This window comes from Carlito syrichta, unplaced genomic scaffold (assembly GCF_000164805.1).
Source record: "Carlito syrichta isolate Samal-C Ts95f unplaced genomic scaffold, Tarsius_syrichta-2.0.1 Scaffold288963, whole genome shotgun sequence".
Lineage (NCBI taxonomy): Eukaryota > Metazoa > Chordata > Mammalia > Primates > Tarsiidae > Carlito > Carlito syrichta.
This window is the reverse complement of record NW_007233059.1, coordinates 21,586-47,948: the sequence shown is the minus strand read 5'-3', so window position 1 is coordinate 47,948 and position 26,363 is coordinate 21,586.

The window sequence follows — 26,363 nt, the reverse complement described above, 5'->3', positions numbered from 1 at the left end:
AGGAAGGGGGCCCCCCGCGGCCGGGAATGCCCGCGCGGCCACTGTCCATCTTCCCTCCCTCCTGGTGGCTCGCGGTGGCTCGGATTTGGTGTCTGGCTGGCTGGATCTCTTGCCTGGGGCATTTCCATCTAATATTCCAGACAATAGAACCGGTTAAAATGGTCATCTCTGCCTGTGCACGGCGTGGGGGCTGATCTTCCTCGCCCAGGGTTGTCCCTTGACCAGGTGTGCGCCCTGGCTGCGAATCCGCATTCCTCCAGCCACCTCCGATCCGGTCTCCACTCGGAAAGCCCTCCGCTGCGTCCTCGCGGCGAAGCCAGCACCCCTCCTCGTCGCACAGCCTCATGCACCGCACACATTTTCTCTCAAGTCTCTGTTCTTACCTAACCCGCCCCCCTTCCTTCCACTGCCTCAAGCTGCTCTCCTCGGGGTCTCTATTTTAAGACGTACAAATTAAATACCTTGGAAAAACGGTGGAAACGACACCATTCTTTAGAATCAAACCTAGCGATGTCGACGTGCTCTGCTCTGCCTTATTGTAGTCGCTGCTGTAGTTTCATCCTTTCTGCGTCCCCGCCCCCCCCCCCCCCCCCCAGTTTTTATCCTTTTCCGTTTGTTCTATTAGTACGAGTGGAGTGGAGTTTGAATGTGGAATAAAGTAGCACTTTTTTTTTTTCCCAGAGTGACTTATGTAAGGCGAAGGGCATTTGGAAACTTGAGTGATTTTCGTAGTCGCCCGATTTACTTAGAAGTTTTGCTTCGTGCCCATTGCCAAAAGGAAGGGACATGTGTCATTCTGTCATCTTCACTTTCTGCTTTTCCCTACTGAAGTAGTCCAAATCAGACTTATTTTTTTAGCAGCGGGACCAAGGTCATATACTTTCCGCTCACACATTTACCAGTGTTAACAATTTAGATTGTTTGTGATGGTAATGATCCTCTGACGATAGTGACATAACTGAGTCTTTGCCTAGCTTAATCTGATCCCAGCATATTTAAAAATGAAGAAATTAGTTCAGTTCCCCTAAAGACCATGGCCTAATGCCATGCCATTTCCCTTTACGTTACATAAAAAGAAGGCATTTTAAATGCGTAGTGACTGCCTAAAAATCAAATTGTAAGAGAGGTGCTACGGAACTTTTGAACTGTATAGTATATTATGTGGTTGAATTCCACACTCATCAGTTCACAGTATTTTTTTCTCCACAGCTTTTACTGGGATTATCAGCATGATTTAGTTAAGTTAGCTGTTATTTATCCGGTCAAATTTAATTGATACAATATCTATTTAAGAGTCGCTTAAGTGGAGGTGATAGTAACTGCCACTTTCTCTTGAGGTTGGGAATTCAAATGGTGTCCCTTTTAAACTAACAAATGTTAGAGGGCTAGGGGGCACTGCGGAGTAATATCCTCCTCGTTCGGCTGTCAAATAGTGAGCATTTGTCATTGAAAGCACCAGTGAGATCTTGAAAGAACACTCACATCCTAAATTATGTGCATATATATGTGTAAAATGATTTAAGTTAAAAGCTTAGTCCACAGAGTCCTCTCCCGTGCTTTTCTAAAGAAGCTGTCGTTAACATCTCAAAAGAAGTGTTAATTGAAGATGGTGAGTGTGTTTGTGGTAATTTGGTGTGATTGGAGATACTGAGGTAGAGAGGGTGAGGGAAATGGCAAGGTGATCACTAAACAGAAAAGTCCTGTAGAGCTCTAGTTTGTAAAGTTGTGCTGTGATTTCTTACAGGTAATTTGCATTAAGAATTGTTGAGCAAAGGGACAGATAACAGTGAGGACTTTTTTCCCCACAACTGTATTTATCTTTATTCACTAGATTTTAGTGTTTTTGGTAAATACAGCTACCCTAAAAACTGTGAGATATTTAGTGAAAAATATTGCTTTGAATTATTTTAGGCTCTCATGGCTGAATATGCAGTAATTATAGTGAAAATAATTAATATGGTATAAAGATTAATATCAGCAAAATATGATTATACTTACTGCTTATAAGTTTCTTCATATTATATGCTTTAACATCGATATGAATTTGTTTGTTTTAAAACTTAGAGGTAGGTCCTTTTTCTTCAAGTTTGATCCTGGGGCAGGTTTTAGGACTTAGTTTAGACATCTATGTGATGAACAGCTGGACCTTTTTATTTTTAATTGGCACTTTTAAGTCTTGTTCTGTGTCACTCAGAAATGATGTATTTTCTACAGACCTTGGGAGATCCGAGTCTGCTTTCCCTTTTAGAAAAAAAAAAAAAAAAATTAGTAGACAAAAGATATCTTCATTTTGGTCTAATCTGTCAAATAGCCTAACATTGTTTAAGAAATATAATTACCTCATCATCTGAAGCGAATTCTTATGTTAGATCTCTATGTGAATTTTGCACACAAAAGGGAAGACAGGTGGTGGTAGAATCCAGTTTCTTAATATAATTCATAAAAGGTTAGTAGTATTGGTTTGTGGTTTATGAATTAGAGAAGATAATTTTATAAAATTAGCATAATGGGAAAAGAATACTTGCATTTAAGCTGTTAGACTATTTTAGGCAGTAGTGGTTGCCAGTTGCTATTCTGTGAGTGTCCTTGAGTAGTGTTTTATTAATATTATACTCTACTGGGAAATAACTTTTTCCTTTTAGTTAATTGTATAGCTAGTTTTTCACCCCTTAAGTAAAATTCTAGAAAAGCCACTTTGCTCTTAAATTTTTTTGTTTTCTGACTATTGAAGAAATAGGTCCAGCTGGGCGTGGTGGCTCAAGCCTGTAATCCCAGCACTTTAGAAGGCATAGATGAGAGGATTGCCCCAGATCAGCCTGAGCAACTTGGCAAGACCTGGTTATAAAAGAAATAAAATAAAATAGCTGGGTGTGGTAGCACACCTGTAGGTAGTTGCATCTACTTGGAGGGCTGAGGTGGAAAGATCGCCTGAGCCCAGCAGGATGAGGCTGTATGTCCATGATTGGGCCACTGAACTCCAGCCTGGGTGTCAGAGTTAGACTCTAACTCAAAAAAAAAAAAAAGAAAGAAAAAAGAAATAATTCCTTTCTTGTTGAGGGAGGAAGGAAGAGAAGAAAGAAGGAATGAGAGAAATAGTGTCTTACTGTAAAAATATAGCAGTATAGTGCACAAAAAAGTACATGTATAATTCTTCCACCAATGGAAATAAACCATTCTTAACATTATGGCAATAACAATATGGCAATTCCACTAGTCATTTTATTTGAATGCATTTTTCCATAGATGAAAGCACATAGTACACATATATGTTATGTTCTTTTTACCATTTAATATTAAACCTAAGCATTTTGCTTATTTTGTATAATTTTATAAAACATTTTTATTAGTTGCATAGTTTTCTGCCTTGTGATGAATCTCATTTTACTTAACGATTTCCTTATTTTTGAATATTATATAGTTTCCAGTTTTCTCTTACAGTAAATAATTTGCAGTGAACATTTTTGTGAATATAACTCTGTGTCTGCACTCTATATTTTTTTAGGGAAGAGGAACTGAGAAGGTATTTTATTTTTACATTAAAGAACAGTACATTTTTATTACCAAATCTATCATATATATTATTGAAAAATTAAAGAGTACAGATAAATGAAAAGAGTTATCCATAATATCACTACCCAGAGAAAATCATCTTTAGTTATATTCAGACCTTTTCTATAATAGGTAACTGACTTTTCCTTAGTATCATACCTTTTGTATTGCTTAGCTAAAGAGCACATAAATGTATGCCCAACTGGGCACGGGTGGCTCACGTCTGTAATCCCAGCACTTGGGAGGCTGAGTTGGGAGGATAGCTTGAGCCCAGGAGCTCAAGACCAGCCTGGACAACATAGTGGGACCTTGTCTCTACAAAAAATCAAAATATTAGCCAGACATGGTGGCATGTGCCTGTAGCCCAGCTACTCAGGAAGCCAAAGTGGGAGAAGCATCTGAATCCAGAAAGCCACGGCTGCAGTGAACTGTGATTATGCCACTGCGCTCCATCCAGTCTGGGTGACAAAGTGAGACCTCGACTCAAAAAAAAAAAGTATGGTCCATGGAATTTTAAAGATATTTCACAGAGATTCTGAAAATTACTTTGTTAAAATGGCATTCAGGTGTTAGGCTGCTTACTTATCCTTAAGAGAACCTGGAATGCAAAACTGATATCAAGGACATTCTGAATACTGCTTTTGTTCACTGAAAAGCTTACTATGCATTTTGGGGCTTTTGTAGTTAGGTATAATTCTTTTTTTTTTTTTGACTTGGAGTCTCACTCTGTCACCCAGACTGGAGTGCAGTGGCTGCTCCCGGCCACTGCAGCCTCAACCTGCTGGGCTCCAGCGATCCTTCAACCTCAGCCTTCCAAGTAGCTGAAATTACAGGCATGCGCTACCACACCCGACTGATTTTTTGATTTATTGTAGAGATGAGGTCTCACTGCCCAGGCGGGTCTTGAACCCGCGGGCTCAGGCAGTCCACTCACCTCAGCCTCCCAAAGGCACGGGATTACAGGCTGAGCCACCGAGCCCGGCTAGGTATAATTCTTTACTACCTTAAGAAGTAAGTTATTTTAGTTTTTAGAGCTTTTCAAAATAAAGTATCAAAATTGAACTTTTATAGGAAGGGTAGAAACAAGAGAAGGGCATTTGCGCCCTGATTACAATGTTTCTTGAAGATAACTCATTTTTAAAATACATTTGAATTTTATATTTTCTTTAAAATTGTGAGATTCCTCTCAGTAACCTTGATCTTAAATCTTGCTGTACAATGTTGCAACAGAAGGACCTGTCACCAAATAACTTAATCACTAATATTTGTATCTAGCCCTATGTATCTTTAATTGTGTGTTGAAATAAAAATTGTATTTGTCATGAAATATATATGTTTTCTTAGAATTGTTCTCTAGTTTCTTGGCATCCCAGACAAAATAGTATTTGTCAAATTATTCTGCAAAATATTGTTCAAAATATTTTTGGGAGAGAACAAACATGCAAAATTAGAGTTGTGTAAATTTTTGTGTTCTGTAGAAATTTTTAACTTTAGCAGAGTTTTATGTGTTCTGATTTTAAATCCTTTGGGAAATTCTATCTCAGTACCAGGCAATTAAGCAAACATTTATTTGGAAATAACTGAAACTGGCTTTTCTTCTTGGATTCACATGATGACATTTGATTTATGACCCACTGCTGATTGCAAATTCATTACCTTCGTGGCAAAAGTATTCTAGAATTCATTAAGATATCTTTCTTTCCTGTTTAGTGTACCTAGTAGTTCTCCTACCTTCAACCTCTATTTTTTTGAAATAAATTATTTATGTACAAGTTTCTATATATAGAACATTTGTGAAGAATATTTTCCCATCCTTGAAAAAGAAAAGTACATATCCAGTTTGAGATTATTAGAAGACTTGAAAGACAATTAAACTTGGGAATTTCATCAGGGTCTGTTCATTTTAAAAAACATTTTTAAATGCTTTAAATATATTAAGAAATGAATATTGGATGAATTAAACTGAAAAGCAATACTAAAACTTGTTTTAAGTTCTTCTTTAAAGTAAACATAGTATTTATGTGGTTCCCCCCGCCAGTTACAGAAGTTGTGCATGTTCATTGTAGACAATGTTGAAAACCCTAAAGAAGAAAATCCAGACCCAGAGATAATTGATGTCACTATTTGGTTCATATCTCCTTAGTTACCCACATATATTTGATATGTATTTAATAAATTTCATGTCATCTGTGTATATATAATCTATGTTTTTACATAACGTGTTATTAACATTTCTCCAAGTTTCTTGCATATAATTGCCTATATCTTATTTAATCTGTTTCCTATTATTGAAAATTTAGCTTCTTTCTCTCTTTCACTGTCTCTCTTTCTAAAATAATGCTTCAGAGAGCATTCCTCCTTGTACCTCTTTATGCATGTATTTCGTTATGTCCTCGGCGTAACTCCTTAGCAATGGAATCTGTGGGTCAAAGAGTATGTTCATTGCATATCTCATGGTGTGGGATACCAAATTACCCTCCAGAAAAGGAATACCCATTAATTTTCACCAGGAAGGTCACACATTTCCCAAGAATATTATTTTCTAAATCTTTGCCAGTTTGATAGAGGAAAGTAATATCCTTTGCTATTTTAAAAATTTTTTCTATTTTTTAATTCACACAATTTTTTATTTTAATTTGCACTTCTTTGATTACTTTGTACAGTCTTATATGATGATTGCTTACATTTCTTTTGTAAACTTTTTGACCCATTTAATTTGCATTGTCTTTTTTGTTGATTTGTTTATACATTTTAAGGTGGAAGATTATTTTTTAATGCCTTCTTTTATAGTCTTAAAAGTTCTCAGTTTAATTTTTAGTGCTATGAAAGCATAGGGCCATTTACCTTCCCTCTCATCTGTTTTTCTTACCATTGTTATAATAGTCAAATTAAGTAAATACTCAAGAATGTATCTTATTTAAATACCTTCATTTAAAAAATCAAATTTACATTGGAAAAAGTCTAATTTTTATTTCTTCTTAGAGACTTACTAGAGAATTCCATGTCAGTTTTACTACTGATTTCAGAAATCCTTTCTTTGTAGACCACTCAGTCATACTCACTTTTCTTTCTTTTTTTTTTTTTTTTTTTTGAGTCGGAGTCTTACTCTGTTGCCCAGACTGGAGTGCAGTGGCCGCTCCCAGCCACCGCAGCCTCGACCTGCTGGGATCCGGCGATGCTTCCGTCTCAGCCTTCCAAGTAGCGTGCTACCACGCCTGGCTAATTTTTTGATTTATTGTAGAGATGAGGTCTCGCCAAGTTGCCCAGGCAGGTCTCAAACCCGGGGCTCAGGCAATCCACTCACTTCAGCCTCCCAAAGCACGGGATTACAGGCTGAGCCACCGAGCCCAGCTCATACTCACTTTTCAGTCAAACAGTAGGCTGCTAGGTTGTAATCCCACCAGTGATTTGTTGTATAAGTTGAAAAGCGTGTTGTTGTTTTTTAATATCAAAGATTGATTTGTATGGTAGGGCTAATGCTACTTAGTACTTCAGGAGGAGAGTGTAGAATCAGTATCTTATTAATAAATAGCACTGAAGCAAATAGTATATGAAACAACAAACAAGTTAGTCCCTTCTGATTTGTTAATAGAGGAATAGTTCTTTTTGTGTAACTTCCTTATAAAGCCCCCAAAATGAATTTATAGAACCCAAAGCTACTTTTGTATGCATGGTTTCTTTTGCATGAGATTAATATTAATTTTATGAAAAGTGAAATTTCTTTCTAAAATTATCAAAAAAACAGGATGACATTAACAATTTGAAAAATTAAAAAAAAATTATTTTTGTTCATAGTTTAACACTTTTTTTACTTCTACTCTTACATGTAATTCTTGTCCTTGCAAATTTGTATTTTCCATAGTTGTTACTTTCATATATATTTTTAAAAATTTAACATTGTTGGAACCATTTCTACATATGGTCTTTTTAATTAATACCTAAATCATAAAATAATATCACCATTTTCTAGAGAATTTTAAAAAATGAGAAAAGGAAAACAACTAATATTTCACAGTTGGAGAAGCTAACATTTATGATAATAACGGCATTTATTTTTCTGGGTTTTTTTCAGATTAGAAAAGTAATACGTGCTCACTGAAGAAACATTTACAGAAAAGTATGGAGCAGGAAAATAAGACAATCCACGATCTTTTTACCCTGATAACATCTTTGTCATATTTGTAACTAGTTTTTCCTGTTCTTTTTTCTACATGTACTTTGTGTTGATACTGCACTGATATCCTACTATTCTAATACTTCATTGAATATATTTACATGTAAATCTTTGTCATCATTTCAGAATATTTCCTTCAAATAATTTCTTGTAAGAAGAACCTTTAGGCTAAATGGGATGATTTTTAAGATTCTTAATAAGGACTACCATATTACTTTCCAGAAAAAACTAAAAGCTATATTATATTCCTATCAACAATATATAAAAATAGCTATCTCAGTTAACCTTAACTTACAAGGGTACTTATTTTTAAATCTTTGTAAACATAAGTGAAAGTGGTATTTTATTGTCTTTAATTTACATTTCTGTGAGTGTTTCTGAAGTTGAATATTCAGTATTGCTACTATTTACATGGGACTTAGTTTGACAGTAATTATTCCAGTTAACCCTATATGCCCTCCAGAGTTGTAGAGGAAACCTTTCTTTTGTCCTATCATCATTTTGTTTCTATCATTTATGTGATGATAGCGTCATGTAGATAATAGAATCATTTACTTGATGACAGAAAAATATTCCTTCTATTCTAATTTCATACATATCCTGAAGATGAACTGTTAGAACACAACCATTTTGTAAATTGGAGATTTTAAGCACACTATTGAGGATATCCCAAAATACAGATTTCGTTATTGTTGTTCATAAAATTTGTTCATTTTGTTCTCCCAGACTTAATGAGTTACTTGAGGGTAGGATTCAAATCTCATTCACTTTTGGATCCCAGGTATAATAGCTGGCACACAACAGGTGCTCAGTATATGTGTGACGAATAGACTATTTTAATTCGTCAAAAGATTGACCATGGAGTTAGAAGACCTAGGGTTTTTCCCCCTTAATTCATTAGAGCTTTAGGAGCTTTGTAGATTATGTGACATCTTTTGAACCTCAGTTTGCTTGATTCATGGGTATACTAGTGGTTCCATTTACTTCACAGAATTGAGAAGTACATGAGATAAAGTATATTAAAGTATCTTATAAAATTATTAAAAGTGCAGTGCAGTTGTAAAAGGCGTCATCGCCATTATTATCATTACATATATTATTGGGAAGTACTTGGTAAAGAGCTTCGTCGTCAAGAAACTACCTGGAAGAATGGCAGAGACTGCTAGCTGATCGCCAAAAGACCCACTGCTTCCTCTTTTCTGGACCTACAACTGGGCTGTTTGTCTGCCTCCCTTGCAGATAGGGATGGTCCATGTGACTGAGTTCTAACTAATGAGATGAACAGAAATGATATGCACCATTTCCAGGCCTGACCCATGAAAACCTCCCACAATGGTGCCTTCCAGCTCTTTTTTCCTTCTGTTTGGCAGGAATGGAGACCATCTTCAGGTTAACTGTGAAAGCCATGTTAAGGATAGTAAAACCTCTTTGAATGTTGTATGCCTGCTAACTTCACCTTTCCAGTTCTGTTGCGTGAGCAAGAGATAAACTTCTGTTGAGCTTGAATCATCATGTTTTAGGATCTACTTTAAAGCAGTTAGGCTACCCCTTACTATTACAAAGAACATGAAACCCACGTTCAACTTTTTCTTTAGAGAAGCATAATCCTCTTATAGCAGCCTTACAAACAGTAACAATGTAAAGATATACATAAATACACAGTATTTGTAGTCATAGATAGGTGGATAGCATCTGTGTGTGACCCAAAATTAAAGAGAAAATTATGTGATTTGAGAATTTTTTTTGTTGAGAAAAGTTAATGAGATCTGTAATTTTTATTCTTGAAGTTTAATTAGATAATTCACATATTAGTACTTTTTAATATATATATATATTTTTTCACTTCATTGTTCAGGCCAAAGTTCTAAAAAGAGTATAAAGAGAGAACTGTCTCGGGGTATTACCTTGCTTTAATTGGTATTTAGTACCCAAACTCTTTCGTCAACATTACATATGATGTTCAGGCTGTATGCAATATAAAATTGTCTCATGGCAGTAATCATGCTGAGTTCTTAAAAACCGTGATTCCTTTCCTTCCAACTCTTTCTATTTATTAGAGGTGTGACCTATCTCATTATAAAATCTTTTTTTTGGGTGGAGGATGCTGGTATCTAGACTTTACAGAGATTGCAGGATAAGACATTTTCTTTAAAATATGCTTGTTGAGCCGGGCTCGGTGGCTCAGCCTGTAATCCTGCGCCTTTGGGAGGCTGAGGTGAGTGGATTGCCTGAGTCCGCAGGTTCGAGACCCGCCTGGGCAGCGAGACCTCATCTCTACAATAAATTAAAAATATCAGCTGGGCGTGGTAGTGCATGCCTGTAATTCCGGCTACTTGGAAGGCTGAGGCAGAAGGATTGCCGGAGCCCAGCAGGTCAAGGCTGCGGTGACCGGGAACGGCCACTGCACTCCAGTCTGGGCGACAGAGTGACTCCAACTCAAAAAAAAAAAAAAATATGCTTGTTGGTGAAACTCCACATTACCTTTCTAAGGAATATCGAGGATATTCAATTATACACATCCATTTATGTGGCAGCTTTTACCCAAAGTTTCCAAAGTAACTGATTATACTGGATTCTCTCATATTCTTAATTGAAGGGGTGTTTCTTTAAATGTGTTTAGTTTGAGGTGGTCCAATAATATTTCTGTTAGCAAGTACAGTATTATTCAGTCTGCTTATCTAGCATTAAAAATTTCACACCTTTTACTTCCTAGACTATTTTGATTATGGTAATAATTAAAATACCACCAAACAATAAAAATAGCTATCACAGGATTTATGTATTTTACTGCCTAGACAAGGAACAGCTCCTTTTATTCTTAGGCAATAAATTTAATTTTACACATTATGTTTAGTAATTCGATTTCCTCTGGAAAGCTGGGTTGTTCTGCAGATTACAATTAATTCAAATCAGGAAACAAGCTGTGGACAGCAAGTTAGAAATAGAGTAAGCAATAAACCTTAAAATAGGACTTTCAGAGATAACAGCAAGGACACAGCAGACATAAGGAAAGAAGAAGAAAAAATTGCAGTGGACTCTTGAACAGGGTAGGGGTTAGAGGTGTCAACTCCTTGCATAGTTAAAAATCTGACTCCCAAAAAACTTAATTACTAAGTCTACTATTGACCAGAAGCCTTACCAATAACAAAGAGTTGATTAAAACATATTTTGTATGGTATATGCGTTATATACTGTATTCTTACAATAAAGCTAGAAAAAAGAAAATAAGAAAATCATAAGGAAGAGAAATTATATTTACTATTCATTAAGTGAAAGTGGATCATTATAAAGATCTTCATCTTCGTGGTCTTCACATTAAGTAGGCCAAGGAGGAAGAGGAAGTGGAGGGGTTGGTCTTGCTGTTTCAGGGGTGAAAGAAAATTCGTCTATTAAGTGGACCTTTGAAGTTCAAACCTGTGTTGTTAAGGGTCAACTGTAACTGTATGAACAGAAGACTGAGGGAATTAAGTGAATGACAAACTGAGTCCTCTTTCTTTGGATGCCTTTTGGGAGTATTAGACTATTATATTGTAGCACACACCCTAGTTGATATTAAAAGTTGCCCTGAAACAACAACTTGAGGCTAAATTACATTTATAGTACTTTTGGATAGAATGTGAAATACATTTTAGAGCTTCTTTCCAAAACTTTGTAATTGAATTTGGGTAATTTCCAGTTATCAGAAATTTTTTATTTAAATCAGAATGCATTCTTTCCGAACCAAATACCTACTCACTGAAAAAAATTAGTTATTTTTAGTTGTATGACAAAGTGTATGATTGCTTATTTCTGACTACCTTGTCGTCCATCTTCAAATGTAGTTCCTCCAAATTATTAACCTTGAAATTTTGGGGGTTCCTATCCATTTTCTGAAATAAAATTCCTTTTAGAAAGGTACAATTTAATGTAATTACTAACATTTCAGTTTTTGCATGTTGATTTTTAAAATAAAATTTAATTAAATTGGTACTTTTTCGCATAGTTGAGTTTTAATACTTTATATTCAAGTGCAGTGGGATGCTCGTGGCCACCCCAGCGTCAACCTGCTGGGCCCAGGCGATCCTTCTGCCTCAGCCTTCCGAGTAGCCGGAACTACTTGGTGCATGCTACCATGCCCGGCTAATTTTTGATTATTGTAGAGATGAGGTCTTATCAAGTTGCCCAGGCTGCTCTCGAACCCCTGGACTCAGACAATCCTCTCACCTCTGCCTCCCAAAGTGCTGTGATTACAGGCTTTAGCCTCTGCATCTGACTGTGTCTATACTCTTTAGAACCTATTGCTTTTCTTGAAAAATGGATTTTGAGTACAACAGAAACTATCTTCTAAACTGTCTTCTACTTGGCTGAGCGTTTGCTTATAGGTGCTTTACAGTGGGATGATAACTAATTGAAACAACTATTCGTTTTATGGTACTTTTATTCAGTTTATAGATGAAGTAGGATGGTATTATAGTTGTACTGAAAGAGAAACATGTTTTATTTTACAAACTTTGCAGAGTTATTCTTCATAACACACGAAAAACACTGCCAAACAGAATCTACCATAGTACCTTATATATGGTAAGAGTTTAAGAAATATTTGTTGAATGACTAACCATTGAATTTAAAGCCATCATCAGTGTCAAAAGGAACCTACGGGCAGAGTCTCAGATGTCATTTATTGACAGAATTCTTAACTGGAAAATGATAACCATTGTATACTAATTGTATTTATTTGTGTTCTGGGATGCAGGTGGCGATAAAAATAATAGATAAGTCTCAGCTGGATGCAGTGAACCTTGAGAAAATCTACCGAGAAGTACAAATAATGAAAATGTTAGACCACCCTCACATAATTAAACTTTATCAGGTATGACTTAGCCTTACGTCATCTTCATACATCCCACATTCTGTTCTTTATTTTGCTTCATGATTTTTCTTTCATAGTAGTTTTTCTAATTCACAAAAGGATACATATACTTTTATTAAGTCTAGTACATCCATTTTTGTGTATTATTTTTAAATAAAAATTCAGAAATCAAAAACTAGTAGCTTAATTTTAAATTGTCTCTCAGATTACTAGTTATTTTAAAAGTTTGCAATCATGGTTTTATGATACCCTGCTTAAACCTGCTGGGTTTTGGTGGTGGTAATGAATGAGGATACAACCACTTTGCTTATTTAAAAAACATTATGTTTCATGAACTACAAAAGCTAAAATAGCATATTACTCAGTTATATACTTTGTAATACCTAGTACATCTTTTTTTTACTTATTTTATCAAAGTATCTGAGCTATTTTTTTTTAAGAAACATAACTTTATTAAGATAATTTGTATAAAATAAATTGTACCCATTTTAAGTGTAAGCCATGTTTTTTAAGAGGAACATTTTCTTAGATTTTTTTAAGGAGTAATTCATGTTTAAGAATGATAATACAAGGTGAGCATGGTGGCTCACACCTGTTTTCCCAGCACTTTGGGAGGCACAAGCAAGAGGATTGCCTGAGCCCACGGGTTCAAGACTAGCCAGGGCAACTTGGTGAGACCTTGTCTCTACAATAAATAAAAAAATTAGCCAGGAATGGTTCCAGCTTCTTGGAAGGCTGAGGTAGAAGAATTGCCTGAGCCCAGCAGGTCGAGGCTGCAGTGGCTATGAGCATGCCACTGTACTCCAGCCTGGGTGACAGTGAGACTCTTGACTCAAAAAAAAAAAAAAAAAAAAGAAGAATACAAAACAATTTAAAAACTTTAATTCATTAGTATGTAGAATTTTTCTTTTGGGAAACACTTTTAAACTGAAATGTTCCAGAATTCTGGTCTATGACTTTGATCTCCAGAAATGATGTGTACACCCTTGGTGTGCTGGACTTGTTCTGTGCTGGCTCATTGAGAACTGATTGCTAAATTTTCAGAAGTTTTGCGAGACAATTAACATCATGTAAATAGCTCAAAATCATCATTGGTGGGAATATTTACATCATAGAAATCAACTTTCAAATTAGGGCCTTTTATTTCCTCATAGAGCTGGTTTATTAGCACATTACTGTGTGTCCTCAAATTGATTAGCACAGATGTCCCTGGGAGCATAAGAAGAAAATATTACAATTTCTAGTTATGGTTATTGTTTATATTTGTCTTATATGCATTTTATAATATATGTATACAGTGGTGCTTGTGTGTCTGAGTGTATGTCTATACACACACACACACACACACATTCATACATATGTACATAGATATTTGACCACACATCTTTTTTTCCAGTGGATCCCCATAGAGATCCTGTTTCTTTCCTTTCCCTCTTTCCTCCTTTTTCTCATTCCTTTTTCCTTCTTTCACCCTTTGCCCCTTTCTTCTCTTTTCTTCCTTTCCCTTCTCTTCTCGTCCCTTATCACAGGGTGTCACAATGTTGCCCAGGCTGGCTTGAACTCCTAGGCTCAAGGAATCCTTCCACCGTAGCCTTCAAGTAACTGGGGCTGTAGGTGTATAACATCGTGCTAGGTAGGCATTAAATAACTTTTATTGATAGAGATTTGCAGCTAAAACATGTGGAGACTAGTGGCTTATAATATGCCTCCTAAGAATGAGAGACTATAATGTGCCGCTCCAAACATTTCCTAAAAATTCTAAAACTATAAAGCCCTCTTTGGTCAAATTTATGTCAGATTAGCCACCCTGTACTCGGAGGGTCTGAGGCATGAGGTTCACTTGACCCCAAAAGTTTGAGTCTGTAGTGCACAATGATCACATCTCTGAGTAGCTACCTCATTCCAGCCTGGGCCACGTAGTGAGATCTTATCTCTTAAAAAATAAATTTCTGTTAACAACCAAACGCGCTAACCAATTGCGCCACAGAGACCCCCATCGCTACAATAAGTAAAAAAATTAGCCAGGCGTGGTAGCATACGCCTGTAGTTCCAGCTACTTGAAAGGCTGAGGCGGAAGGATCACCGTAGTCCAGCAGGTCAAGGCTGTGGTGGCCGGGAGCGTGCCACTGTACTCCAGTCTGGGCGACAGAGTGAGACTGCAACTCAAAAAATAAAATAAATAAATAAATAAATTTCTCCCATTAAGCTTTTAAAAAAATTTCTAAGTAAGATATTTCTAAGAAACTAATAATATTCTTCAAAGTCTTTGATGCCCCTTAAGCTAAACTGAGAATGAAACTACCATGATTCATATGATAATTCCATCTTTATTTGAACTAAATTATTGGTTAACGTTGATCTACTATTTGATTTGTTTAGGCCCAAATTATAGGTAGCTGTTAGTTTTCTAGCATGATGGGAAATAGTCCTAAATCTGCATCTTAGAACAAAATTAATTTCCAGCCATTCAGTAGATAGCAGTTAGAGTGCTACAGAGAAGCAGTCTAAAAATCACTTATCTCGAATCTAAACATTCATTTCTTTTCTAAATAGACATCTGTTTAGTAGAGTTTGGAAAATCAAATTTGTGATAATTATACCCTTCCTTCCTGAACCTAGAAAAAGTAAATAAAAAATATATCACAATAAGTCATGAATATGAAGCTTATGAACAATGTTTTTAAATTATAGTACTTTGTAACAATATTAAAGTACAGTAGGAAGAACATCACATTGTGCCAGATTAGCTAAACTACAGGCCAGATAAACCAAATGCTTCTATTTTATTATTCTTAATTAGTGTCTACCATGATAACACAGGGCTAGAAAAGTCAGTGAGGAGGTGTTGAAAAGTTGATCTTCAAAACTCCTATTATCTATATTAGTACTTCTCAAACTTCAGTGTGCATAAAAATCACCTGGTGATTTTGTTAAAATGTAAATTCAACCTGGGCTCCGTGGCTCAGTCTGTAATCCCGTGCCTTGGGAGGCTGAGGTGAGTGAATTGCCTGAGCCTGTGGGTTTGAGACTCACCTGGGCAACTTGGCGAGACCTCATCTCTACAATAAAAATCAAAAATCAGCCAGGCATGGTAGCGCGCGCCTGTAGTTCCAGCTTCTTGGAAGGCTGAGGCGGAAGGATCACTGGAGCCCAGCAGGTCAAGGCTGCGGTGGCCGGGAGCAGACACTGCACTCTGGTCTGGGCGACAGAGTGAGACTCCAACTCAAAAAAATAAATAAATAAAATAAAATAAAATGTAATTCAAATTCAGTGCATCTGTGGTAGGGCCTGAGATTCTGCATTTCTAATAGGCACTGGCGCAGTTTTGCTACTCCTGGTCTGTAGATCACACTCAGAAATACAAAGATCTAGATTTTTACAAAAATGCTAGCATAAGAATATTGTCAGGCTTGTAAACTTAGCCATCTTCTGAATTGTTCATAACTCTGAATCTTTTTTAGTAGTTTCAATGTAGGTAACTCCATAGAATGTTGTTAGACTAATATGAAATTATTTGTCAATAGGTAATGGAGACCAAAAGTATGTTGTACCTTGTGACAGAATATGCCAAAAATGGAGAAATTTTTGGTAAGCATTTTCCTTTATTTTTTTTAAAATGAAAAGGTCACTAATCTGCATGAATGGGGTATTTTCTGTTAATTTTTCTGCTCATTTAAGAGTCGGTTATGTGAGTTAGAAATTTTTAAATTTTATTTTAAAGATGTGGGGTACGATCAGGATTGAGTGCATAAGTGGTTTACTTACAAATGAAGTTTGGGCCTCCCATTGGACTTCACTTCACCTGGATTAGGATCAGGCACCTTATTAATGTTATGTGCTCCCCTGCACCCCCTGGCAGTATCCCACTACTACCAATCCCTTTCTAGTAGTATTATGCCAGATGCTCAGAGTCCACTTACGAGTGAGAACATGTGGTACTCAGTTCTTTGTTTCTGTGATAGAGCACGGAGTGTGATAGACTCTAAATCAATCAACGTTGCTGCAAAGTTCATAATTTTGTCCTTCTTTATGGCTGCATAGTATTCCATCGGGTATATGACTACATTTTTTTTTTTTATCCAGTCCCCTTTCGATGGGCAGCACAGTTCCATGTTTTTACTATTGTGCATAGTGCTGCAATAAACATGCATGTGCAGGTATAATAATTAGGATATAATCAAATATCCAGTAAGCTAAAAATTATGGATTTCTGATTTCCTTGTATTTATGATGATAAAGGTACTACTTAATTCTCTTTTCCGTGTTAAAGAGATTGGAGAATCAATGGTAAGGAGAAACTTTCAGTCATCTCGCAAAGGAGATTTTCTTTCTTTTTATCTTCCTTTTTACTTTTCGTTTCATGGAAGAGATCAGTCAACAAACATTTACTGAACTCCAGCTGAGTCCCAGGCATTGTACTAGGGATTGGAGATACAGTAGTGACCTAAATAACACAAGCTCTGTTATTGTGGGTCTTACAATTTAGTAAGGGATTCACTGTAGATGTAAGACCTCAGGCAAGTAACCAAACCTTTCTGGGACTTGCTTTATCTATAATAAGACAGTATTTGGTTACTTAGTCTCTGTGATCCATTCTAACCCTTAAAAATAATAGATATTCCATTAACAATAGCTTTCTTTTTTTACTTATTTATTAATCTTTTTCTTTTATTGCCCCTGCATTTTGAGTCATAAACAGAAAGGCTTTCTCTATTCCAGAGTTAAAGGGGAATTCACTCATGTTTTCTTCTAGGACTTGTATAGCTTCGGTTTTTTGCATTTAGACCTCTGATCTAACTGAGGTTTATTCTTTTCTCTGCTATAAGGAATGATTCTCATGTTATATTTTTCTAAATGACTATTTGGCTGTCCCAACACCATTTGCTGCAAATTACTAGCTTGCTCCATTGTCTTGACATATCACTTTTATTGTATGCTTGATTTTTATATGTAGTTGAGTCTGTTTCTGAACTTCTCATTCTATTTCTTTGATCTGTTTGTCCAGTCACATGCCAAAACTGCAATGTTTAACTATAGAGACTATGTGTATGTTTTAATTCTGGTTGGAATAGTCTCCGTCAGAGCTCTTCCTTGTTTTAATTTATTTACTTATTTTAATTTTAAATATGTGGGTCCTAAAATATTTAGTTTTACTCTGTGGAGCCCAGAACACTGTAGGTATCTAAGCATTTTTGGTTTTTAACCTAAATTTAGTCTAGAATTTTTTTTAAATAAACAGCTTTATTGAGGAATAATTCATACACATAATATTGCACATGTTGTGTATGATTTCATGTGTTTTGATATACATGTTGGTGAAACCATCACCACAATCAAAATATTCACACTTCCAAAGGTTCCTTTGTACCCTTTCTGTAACTCTCTTGCCCCAGCCTACATCCAGGCAACTACTCATCTGGTTTTTGTCACTATAGGACAGTTTATATCTTCTGGAGTTTTATAGAAATGTAATTATTCAGGATGCACTCTCTTTTGGTCTAGCTTCTTTCTCTTGGTATGATTATTTTGGGATTCATCAATTTTATTATTTTTATCAATATATCTTTTTTATTGTAGGTATTATTCTATTGTATGAATATACCTCAGTTTGCTTATTCATTCACCTGTTGAGCATTTGGGTTGGTTTTAGGTTTTGACTGTTGTACATAAGTTGCTATGAACATTGATGTGCACATTTTTAACTTACACAGTTTACCTTCAAGTACTATTTACCACTTCGTATATAATATTAGAATATTGTGATGATATACTTCTATTTTGCTCCTCCTGGTCTTTATGTTCTCTCAGTTTTGTTTGTTTTACTTATACCTATTTTATAAAGCACAATACATTGTTTTTATTTTTTTAACCAGTTATCTTTTTCAAGAGATTTTAATATTTTTTAAACCTTGTATATATTTACCAGTATAGTTACCATTTCCACATTCCTATGTATAGATGAACATTTTCATCTTCATTCCTTTGTATAGATACATATTTTTATCTTGTCATTTTCCTTTTTTGTGAAGGATCTTCTTCAGTGTTTCTTGTAGTGAAATTCTGCTAGAGATAAATTCTCTCAGTTTTGTATGTTTGTCTTTATTTTGTCTTTGTTCTTTTGTTTTTTTAATTTTTGATTTATTTTTGGATTTTCAACACTTGACTTTTCTTGATGTCTTTAAAAGATATTTGCAGTCGGTCTCGGTGGCTCAGCCTGTAATCCCGTGCTTTGGGAGGCCGAGGTGAGTGGATTGCCTGAGCCCGCGGGTTCGAGACATCATCTTGGCGAGACATCATCTCTACAATAAATCAAAAAATTAGCCGGGCGTGGTAGCACATGCCTGTAATTCCAGCTACTTGGAAGGCTAGGGCAGAAGGATCACTGGAGCCCAGCAGGTCGAGGCTGCAGTGGCCTGGAACGGCCACGGCACTCCAGTCTGGGTGACAGAGTGAGACTCCAACTCAAAAAAAAAAAAAAAAAGAAAGAAAGATATTTGCAGTAGTTATAGAATACCTACTATAAAAAATAGTTGTTTTTTTTTCTTCAGTACTTTAAAGGAGTTGCTTCCTTGTCTTCTCACTTGCACTGTTTCTGATAAGAAGTCTGCTGTCATCTTTTTCTTTTTTCCTTTATAAATAATGTGCCCTTTTCCTCTGACTGCTTTTAGGATTTTCCATTTACCACTGGTTTAAACAATGTGATTAGGATGTGCCTTTGTGTGGTTTTCTTCATGATTCTTATGTTTGGTGTTCATTGAGCTTGCATCTGTGAAATTTGGAAAATTTCAGTTTCCTAACTAATTCTGTCCTACCCCTCTCTCCTCTTCTTCAGAGATTCCAGTCACATGTGTATTGCGCTGTTTGAATTGTCCCACAGCTCTTTTCCACAGATAGAAATTCCTTTTATTCACTGTGTTTCGTTTGTATAATTACTATTTCTGTGTTTTCAAGTTCACCAATCTTTTCTTCTCCCATTACTCTACCCTTAATCTCCTCCAGTGTATTTTTCATACATTGTCATTTTCTTCTCTGTAAACTTGACTAGGACCTTTTTTTTCACCTTCCATGTCTTTATTTAGTTTTTTGCACATCTAGAATACAGTTGTAAAACTTTTAATGTACATGTCTGTCAAGTCAGGCATCTCTGTCAGTTCTGGCTGATGTTTCTCCTCTGTTGTGATCATATTTTCCTGCTTCTTTACGTGTCTGGCAGTCTTTGATTGGATACCAGATATTGCCAGTTTTACCTTGAACACCACATATTTTTGTGTTTTTTTAGGTTTTCTTGAGCTTTGTTCTGGGATGCAGTTAAGTTGCTTGGAAATAGTTTGATCCATTTGGATCTTCCTTTATGATTGGAGCAATGCTCAGTCTGGGTCTAATTATTTTCCACTTCTGAGTACTCTTCCCAATGTCCCATGAATTCTGAGGTTTTTAGCCTGACCAGTGGAACAGGCACTATCCCTGTCCATATGCAAGCACTGTTCTCTCAGCATCTCAGATGGTTCTTTCTCTGGCCTTGGGTAGTTTTCCCTCATACATGTGCCAATCAGTACTCTCCTGAATGTTCGGGGGACCTCTCAGCAAATCTTTGGAGTTCTCTCTGTGGGTAGTTCTCCCTTCTCTGGCACTATGTCTTGTGACTTTTTGTTCGCTCCTCAGCTCTTGCCTTCTCAACTTAAGGACATTGCTGGGCTCTGCCTTGGTTTCCCCTTCCCTTGCTCTGGCCTAGAAATTCTTTTAAGGCATTAGTTGAGACATTCGCAGGTCTCACCTCATCTGTTGCCTGTCTCTCAGGGATTACTCTCCTTTGCCTGATGTCCAGTGCCTTGTAAACCATTATCCCATATATTCTGTGGTGTTGTTATTGATGTTGAGGGTGGAGAGGTTGTCTCAGGCAGGAGGGCAAATGTGGTCCCTGTTACTCCATGTTAGCCAAAAGCAGAATTCTCCAGTCCTTTCAAAATTATTGTTAATTTTTAGGTATTTTAAAGAGAAAGAACTATAGTTTTAAAAAATACCATATTTGTAGTTGAATTCTGAATAAACAGTCCTAACTGAACTCCCTGTATTTCAGGAAAATTGGTCTGCTTTCCTCTATTCCATTTTTTTTTCTTTGTTGTGATACTGCTTAATGAGTTTATGTTAAGTCTTAAGATATATCTGTTTCAACTAGAGGCATCTTAATTGATGGTGTAATGGAATGGTAAGGGTTTTGAAGCCAAGCAGATCTGGTTTACAATGCTGGCTACCCCACATTAATTACTACTTTACTTTGGGTCAGAAGAAGCTGATGTAGATAGAAAAGTTGGACAGGGAATGCTAGTTATCCTATTTTCTACTCTGGTGTAGTTAGCTTCTTGAACATTGAAGTTAATGAGTAATAGAATTTAATTTTAAAAGATGATGAAGTAGTTGTATAATCTTCACTAATTTGGAATCAAAGAATCTAAATATAATGGGAATTTGGAGATCATTTCAATTTATTTTCATTTACTTTGACTTTGTCATACAGCTTGTAGCCCAACCAAATTCATTGTCTTCTCTCACAAAAGCTATTTTTCCTTCTTCCCTTACTTGGCTTCATCATTTACAAAATCATCTAAGCTGGGAATCTTGCTGTCATTATGGATTCCTTTTCCCTCCTCCCTCTTCAGATGAATTTTAAATCCTGCCTGTTCTGCTTCCTAAATATTTCTCAAATAAGTCCCTATCTCTCCATTCCCACAGTTAATGCCTCAGGTCAAGGTCCTCACTTTTCCTTGTCTAGGTTATGCCATCATCTCCTACCTGTTCTATTCTACACTGTCTCCAGAGTGATCTTTCTAAGTCACAAACATAATCATCTTGCTTATCTTTGTTTTCTGAGTTTTCTATAATGACCATTAATTATTTTTTAAAAGTAATTTGGGGAACAAAGTAATAGCATGCAAACAGTTTCCAGTAAAAGGATTGATGCTCAGTGTAGCTCCTGTGCTTTATTGTTGTTTTTTCTTAAATATTTTTTCTCTTAATTTCTCTTTATAAGGAAGGTTCCTTATACTGCTCCATGCTTCAGAGGCCACTTGATGTGTGTACACACATGTTTTTATGCACACATAACAAAGCAACCCTGTTTTGTGTGGTCAGTGGGGTGGGAAAAGTTGGACAACTTTCTAAGTTAGAGGTAGAAAAGAAAGAGATTGGTGACCAAGGAGAGGTAGGATAAGGAGTCAATCTAAGAAAGTGGGAGAGAAAGGGAGCTTGGCAGAAAGTAAAGGGCTAAATGGAGAAAAATTGTTGACTATGTGGAATATATAGAGAAGAAAAGACATAGGAAATTGTAGATCCAGGTGGGAGCAAGCAAGGAATTGTCTGGTAGCCAGCCAGTTTCTGACATGAAGTTCACAAGGATATTAAAATAGAAATGAGAGGATGCTGTCCAGATAACATTAATCAAGCAGTGAAACATACGTACATTCGGCCCTTTATCCTTGATTTCACTTTCAGCAGTTTCAGTTACCTGAGGTCAACTGTGACCCCAAAATATTACTATTTTGTGAGAGAGAAACATCACATTTATATAACTTTTATTACAATATATTGTTATAATTTTTCTATTTTATTAATAGTTATTGCTGATCTCTTACTATGGTTGATCTACACATTAAACTTTATCATAGGTATGTATCTATAGTGAAAACATAGTACATGAGTATATTGGTTTGGTACTGTTCACAGTTTTAGGCATACTTGGGGTCTTAGGATATATCTCCTGCAGGTAAGGGGAGGCCAGTGTATAAGATTTTAAGTGAATTGAGCCAAAAATATTTTTAAGTCCATTGGCGACTAAGATGAGAAAGAATCATGTAAACAGTATTGAGCTCTGTATTTTGAACTATATATTAAGTTTTGTCTTTCAGATTTATAGCTTTGGAATCACTCTTTTACTTTACAAGTATTCCTAGTGCCTACTCTGTGCCAAGAGGGTGTTGTGTTCCCTACTTTTTTTCATTCTTAGTTTTGTATTCAGTTGGCCAGTAAATCATGTTCTGTGTTCTTGAAAAATAATCTGAAATTAAATCCTTCTGTTTCCCCAGTCATCACCCTGATCTAGACATTCATCACTTAATGTCTTAATTAGTGAATCCTTTATGTTTTACAACCCCCTATTTCTTCTTCAGTCAAGTATACTTCAATATTGTTCCTGTTCAGTCTTCCTAAAATATTATTTTTATTATATCACAACTGTGTTCAGTAACCTTCACTCACCTTCCTATTACTTATTGGATAAAAATCCTGAATCAGCAAATAGGGTAGTTCCACTAAGTGACTGAACGTTCCCAACTATTCCTTGTATAGGTCTGTGTATTATCCTTAGGTGTGGACAACCACATTGCAAATTATACTGCTTCAGTTAATAAACCAACCTACCTGTCTGCCAGCCTGCCTTCTTGTTTGTGTCTCTTGGACTGAATCTTTCTGTCTTCCAAGCTTTTAATTTTTGCAAAAATTACACGTGTACTATACTAGTTTAAGGAGTCAAATCATTATGCAAGGTTTGTTACAAAAAATACTAGTGTCCTATTTTCCTGCCTCTACTCTCTACCTGTTTCTCCCTCTGCAGAGGCAACCACTTTCATTCCTTTTAGCTGCTTAGTAATTTCCCTAAGTAATATACTTGTATTGCTGTTTTGGGATTTTCATTCTATTTTAGACACAATCTTTTGAATTTCTTTTGAATTTTTTCCCTACCTCATATATGTAAGAGGCGTGTGTTAGAGAGCTGTGGAAAGACCAGTTGTGGAAGACTAGTGTTAGATAAGGGGTTGAGATTATTTGTTCGAGTGGCCGTCTTTGAGCCAGAAGGTGATGATGTGTGCCAGGGTGTGTTTTTTTTTAGGAAGATACTCCAGCAGTGTTGTGTGGTCTGAATTAGAGGAGGAGAAAAGAGGCCATTTAGGAGATTATTTTAATTGTTTAGATGTGAAAGGCTGTATGCCTGGATTAGATGTTAGTTGTCAGAATGATGAGACAAAATTTTAAGCAAGAAGCATTTCCAATTCTAAAAATAACAACTACTGATATTTATTGAGTTCTCCCTTTTTGTTGGGTACCATTTAAAGTACTTGACAGATTTATTTAAACCTCACAAAAACCTTACAAGGTAGGCAATGAAAGATTCAGTAATTTGCCCAAAGTCACACAGTAAATCAATGACATAGGCTAGATTTAAACCAGGCAATCCTAGAGTTTTAGACTCCACCACCTGTCAAGAGTTCCTATTGACTGTCAAGAAGCAAACACCGAGAGTTAGCTTTTAAAGCAAACATGATTGAAGGATATTGGTGGTATGGCTGTAACAGTAACATAGATCTGTTTTCAAAGTAAAAAATGACAAATTAGATTTTAAATGTGATGTTGGAGATAATATCAGGGCATTTAGTTTGATATGGGCAGTTGGCAGTCGAGCCATGGAAGCAATTTAAATTCAAAAAAGATGTTTCTAAATACAAGTTCGCCAAAAAAAACTTAATTTCAACAATAAAAAAGATGAGCAACTCAATTGAACACTGAGCAAAAGACTGAAACCAGACACTTCACGAAAAATATACAAATGGCCAGCCAATAAGCACATAAAAAATTATTAAACATTTTTAATCATCAGAGAAATGCAAATAAAAAGCTACAGTAAGATAACATTTCACATCAACTAGAATGATTAAAATTGAAAAGACTGACAGCATGAAATCTTAGTGAGGCTGTAAAGCAACTAGAACTCATACATTGTTGGAAGGAATGTAAAATGGTACAACCACTTGGGAGAACTGGTAGCATTTTTTCATAACTAGACGTACAGCTACCCAGTTACACAGCAATTTCATTCCTAGATATTTGCACACAAACCAAGAAAAATGAACACAAACGTCCATAAAACAGTTTTTATAAGAATGTTCATAGCAGCCTTTTTTTTTTTTTACAGTATTCCAAAGCAGGAGCAACCTTCATCAGCAGGAGAATGTATTCAAACAAATTGTGATATGATAGCACAATGAAAGATGACTCAACAGTAAAAAGGAATTAACTATTTATATTTTCAACAACATGGATAAATCTTACAGACATTGTGCTAAGCAAAAGAAGCTAGACACTAAAGAGTACATACTTTTTTTTTTTTTTTTTTTGAGTTGGAGTCTCACTCTGTCACCCAAACTGGAGTGCAGTGGCTGCTCCCGGCCACCGCAGCCTCGACCTGCTGGGCTCTGGCGATCCTTCCGCCTCAGCCTTCCAAGTAGCTGGAATTACAGGTGCGCGCCACCACTCCCGGCTGATTTTTTTATTTATTGGGGAGATGAGGTCTCGCCAAATTGGCCAGGCGGGTCTCGAACCCGCGGGCTCAGGCAATCCACTCACCTCAGCCTCCCAAGGCGCAGGATTACAGGCTGAGCCACCGAGCCCGGCAGTACATACTGTATATGGTTCCATTTACATGAAGTTACAGAACAGGCAACAGTAATGGATGGGAATAGAAGTTGGAAAGTGGTTGCGTCTAGAGAGAGGTGAGAATTGACTAGAAAGGGGCACGAGGGAACTATCTTGAGTGATGGAAATGTTTTCTGTTTTGAATGGTGGTTGTACATGGTATACAATTATCAGATCTCATCTACCTACCTACCTAAGAATTTGCATTATGTTGTATGTAAATTATACCTCAAGAAATCCTTTTCTCTCTCAATAAAGGTTGGTTTAGTAATAGAGGTATAGGTTTGAGAATTACCTATATGGAAGTGATGAGTGACGCTATAATTAATGAGATTTTATTGTTATGAGAGAATAAAGGAGATTAAAAAGTGCATTTTGATTATGCCTTTATTTAGAAGGTAGGTGGAAGAAAGAAATTGGTGAAATAGAGTATCTCTTGGGAAATAAGAACAGTTTCTGTCCTGATTAGCCAGATGAACTTGAAGTGAAGTGGGGATATTTTGTTATTAAGATCACTTTGAGAGAGTACTTTTCAGTAACCTGGGAGCTACAACCAGATTCCAAGAGGCTAAAATCTCATTTTGGGTGATGAGAGAAGTATTATAAAACCACTGTTTGAGATTTTCAAGGTGGAAAGAAGAAAAGAGGAAAGAATTGAGGGATAATTAGGGTTTATATAGGATCAGTATTTTGTCATGGTTTAGTTTGGTGTAAAAGCACCTAGAAGAGAAAAGAATATAGGCAGGAAAGAAGAGAAGGTTGGTGAAATAAAGTCACAGAGTAGACAAGAGACAATGGGATTAAGAGCACAGAGGGAGTGATAGTTTCGAAGAATTCTTCCTCTGAAAAGGTGTACACTGGTGTAGTTACAGTGCAAAACAGAGATTGGGCTGAGAATATGGCTCTTTGTGGTGGAATAGAAAGAAGATGAGTTTGTTGATATAGGATAGACTTGATTCATTCTGTAATGTAGCATCAGTACAATAGGCACTGTAATGTGGGAGAGGTTTAGAACAGCTGATGGTGCTCCTATGATAGTCAAGGGGTGAATAAAAGGATCGATAATTAGCGTGAGGGAGTTTATGGTAGACTCATGGTCACCATTGTTTTTCAACCCAGGAGGAGAAAAAGTGGGCCGAATGACCCAGGTTGGGGATTAGAAAGGTGGAGGAGCAAACGCATGTAAGAGTTGCTGTGGTCAGAGAGGTCATCATTGCAAAGGTTGATTGTGAGATCCAAGTTCCAGGAGGGAGATGAAGGAAGCAACAAAGGGCTCTTATGAGCTGGCAAAATATAGAACATAACATAAAGGTTATGAAGAGGCTGAAG